Below are 4218 nucleotides of genomic sequence, written 5' to 3'. Positions count from 1 at the left end.
GACGGGACGGCCCTGCGGTTTCCTCGCTAAGGCTTGACTCACCCTCTGGCCGCAGCCCAGGCTGGCGGGATCGCCCGGAGGCGGTGGCTGCCCGAACTCTGCTGCCGGGCCGCCCCCTGCCCCGGCCCTCCCGCCAGTTTTTAGATGTCGGTCCGTGGGGCCCGGTGCGCCGGCCTGCCCGCGTGCACACGTGTGCGGGACCCCGAGCGAGGGGAGAACGCAGTTCTGGAGGGGAGTGTGTGCAGATACGGGCCAGACACGTACTTGCAGGCACGGGTTTGCATGGGTGGCGGCCTGTGTATCGGCCTGCTGGGGTGCACGTGCGCCCCAGCGCCACCGAATAGAGCATGGGGCCGGCCGGAAGCCGCCGGGGTCGGGTGCGGCGGCAGCCCCAAGGCCAGGTCGGTCGGTTGAGGGCCCCAGGCACTGGAGTTCAGGGCGAGGCAGGTAGAGGCCAGGGGCGTGGAGCGGATCCCGCCACCCTTCCCCCACCGCTAGAGCCTGGGCTGCCCCTAGATGCGGTTGTAGCGTACGCAGGGCCCAAAACCTCAGCCGGGGGAGGTGTGATAACACGGGAAGCGGAGCCGATTCAGCCTCTAAGAGGCGCTGGCCACAGCTGGGCAGGATCGCTCTCTTCTTCCTGGTCTTGCCCAATGTCTATCAGGAGACCCCTTAGGCGTTGGAACTGGGCCAGAGAGCTGTTTGCGCCCCCTGCTGTTTAGGGCAGGGATGGCACGGCGGCAGTGGGCTTCTCTCCTGGGCGCTGCTTGAGAATGGGCCTACCAGCCCAGCTCCAACTTGTCAGGAAGCCGCTGGGTGGCCCCAAGGGTGATGTGGCCCTGCTCCCTGGAGCCCTGCCCTTCTTCAAACAATTGCTTGCCTCTTGGGTTGTGTGAGGGAAGGAGGCACCTACATTTGGGCTACCACTTGGCGTGGAGAGGGGCCTTGCCTTGAGGGGTTGTGTGCTGGGCTCTCCTAATAGCAGGAGGTCGTGTTACCCCCATACCCTTCATAGCCCTCTGCTGGTTCTCTGGAGCCCTCATCTCTCCCCCAATGACGTGGGGGGTCCCAAGTGGCCTCACCTTTATTGGATGAGTCCCAGGGGTGTCACGGGAAGTCCCCAGGGCGAAGGGTACACAATGGGCAGAGCCCAGGGGAGAATGGCTCTTGGGGGCCGGGGCTGGGTATGGAGAAGGTCCCAAGGAGTGGTGGGGGAAGTGAGACTAGAGCCTACACTTAATTAACCCAGAGCTCCCCAAGGGCAGGGGTCTCAACACCACCACCCCCCCCCCAACCATACAACCATCTCTTGCAAAGCCGCCGTGCACCGGGGTGGGAGGCTTTCCCCTTGGGATGCAGCGCCCTGTTGTAGGGCACTGCCATCGGTATTGTGGCCCCGCTGCCCCTTCCTGTCTTCTCGGGAGCATCTGCTGCTTCAGGCTGGTCTGAGGTTAGTCTGGCCAGGAGGTGAGACAACTGTCTGAGTGTTGCCCGGCTTCCTTGGTGCACTTAGGCTGGAATAAGGGTGGTCACTGGCTCCCATAATACCCTTGGCTTTTCTTGGCATATTTTCAAAATGTGCCAGTCTAACTCTGAGCCTGTGGGTGTCATTGGTCACCAGCTGAAGGGAGAGAACTGCAGGGGTTGGTGGGGGGGTGGAGGTTGGTCTTGGCTTGGTGACAGAAACCTGTGACACCTGGCCCACGGCCTAATCATAGCAAGATTGAGCTTATTCATCCTTCTTAAGCCACCTGAGGGTTTCAGGGAGCAGGGCACTGGGGGAGGTAGAAGCAGGTCAGTGTGGTTCTAGCAGACTGGCCTCAGATGACCTCGCCTGGGCCACGGGGTACCTGCTACCTTGAGGAAATCCGTGTTGACCTCTCTGGGCCTTGCCTGGCCTTGCTTGGGGACCTTAGAGTCTTTCTCTGGCATTCGGTTTTTCCTTCAGTACAAGGGGGTCATTGCCAGCTAGCACTTTGTGACCCATAGAAGCTCCTCCCTGGATATTCACAGCTTCTCGCCTCTCCACCTGCTCCATGGTCCTGTGCTGCCCCCGTGTGCCTTGGGACAACTGCAGCTTGGGGGCTGGGATGGACACAGGCTCTCCTCCTGCACTTTTGTGGGAGCTTCCTGTTGGTGCCACAGCGCCATCTGCTGGACAGTCTTTGCTCTCCTGCTGGGGTTTGTTCTCGGGTGAAGGTGGGGGTTACACCAAAGGTTCCCCTGGGCCACCTCTCCTGGGGACTGCTACTCTCTAAAACCAAGCCAGTCACAGAGACAGAAACATAGATCAATGGAACAAAACAGAAAGCCCAGAGATAAATCCACGCACCTTGGACACCTTATCTTTGACAAAGGAGGCAAGAATATACAATGGAGAAAAGACAGTCTCTTTAACAAGTGGTGCTGGGAAAACTGGTTAACCACTTGTAAAAGAATGAAACTAGAACACTTTCTAATACCATACACAGAAATAAACTCAAAATGGATTAAAGATCTAAACGTAAGACCAGAAACTATTAAACTCTTAGAGGAGAACATAGGCAAAACACTCTGTGACATAAATCACAGCAGGATCCTCTATGACCCACCTCCCAGAATATTGGAAATAAAAGCAAAAATAAACAAATGGGACCTAATTAAAATTAAAAGCTTCTGCACAACAAAGGAAACTATAAGCAAGGTGAAAAGACAGCCTTCACCTGGGAGAAAATAATAGCAAATGAAGCAACTGACAAACAACTAATCTCAAAAATATACAAGCAACTCCTGCAGCTCAATTCCAGAAAAATAAACGACCCAATCAAAAAATGGGCCAAAGAACTAAACAGACATTTCTCCAAAGAAGACATACAGATGGCTAACAAACACATGAAAAGATGCTCAACATCACTCATTATCAGAGAAATGCAAATCAAAACCACTATGAGGTACCATTTCACGCCAGTCAGAATGGCTGCGATCCAAAAGTCTACAAGCAATAAATGCTGGAGAGGGTGTGGAGAAAAGGGAACCCTCTTACACTGCTGGTGGGAAGTATTACTCAGCCATTAAAAAGAATACATTTGAATCAGTTCTAATGAGGTGGATGAAACTGGAGCCTATTATACAGAGTGAAGCAAGCCAGAAAGAAAAACACCAATACAGTATACTAACGCATATATATGGAATTTAGAAAGATGGTAACGATATCCCTGTATGCGAGACAGCAAAAGAGACACAGATGTATAGAACAGGCTTTTGGACTCTGTGGGAGAGGGAGAGGGGGGGATGATTTGGGGGAATGTCATGGAAACATGTATAATATCATATAAGAAACGAATCGCCAGTCCAGGTTCGATACAGGATCCTTGGGGCTGGTACACTGGGATGACCTGGAGGTATGGTACAGGGAGGGAGGTGGGAGGGGGGTTCAGGGTGGGGAACACGCGTACGCCCATGGCGGATTCATTTTGATGTGTGGCAGAACCAATACAATATTGTAAAGATGCTCAACATCACTCATTATCAGAGAAATGCAAATCAAAACCACTATGAAGTACCATTTCACACCAGTCAGAATGGCTGCGATCCAAAAGTCTACAAGCAATAAATGCTGGAGAGGGTGTGGAGAAAAGGGAACCCTCTTACACTGTTGGTGGGAATGCAAACTAGTACAGCCACTATGGAGAACAGTGTGGAGATTCCTTAAAAAACTGGAAATAGAACTGCCTTATGATCCAGCAATCCCACTGCTGGGCATACACACTGAGGAAACCAGAAGGGAAAGAGACACGTGTACCCCAATGTTCATCGCAGCACTGTTTATAATAGCCAGGACATGGAAGCAACCTAGATGTCCATCAGCAGATGAATGGATAAGAAAGCTGTGGTGCATATACACAATGGAGTATTACTCAGCCATTAAAAAGAATACATTTGAATCAGTTCTAATGAGGTGGATGAAACTGGAGCCTATTATACAGAGTGAAGCAAGCCAGAAAGAAAAACACCAATACAGTATACTAATGCATATATATGGAATTCAGAAAGATGCTAACAATAACCCTGTGTACGAGACAGCAAAAGAGACACTGATGTATAGAACAGTCTTATGGACTCTGTTGCAGAGGGAGAGGGTGGGAAGATTTTGGAGAATGGCATTGAAACATGTATAATATCATGTATGAAACGAGTTGCCAGTCCAGGTTTGATGCACGATACTGGATGCTTGGGGCT

Source organism: Bison bison, unplaced genomic scaffold, assembly GCF_000754665.1.
Source record: "Bison bison bison isolate TAMUID 2011002044 unplaced genomic scaffold, Bison_UMD1.0 scf7180017864181, whole genome shotgun sequence".
NCBI lineage: Eukaryota > Metazoa > Chordata > Mammalia > Artiodactyla > Bovidae > Bison > Bison bison.
Note: the sequence above shows the minus strand (reverse complement) of the source record.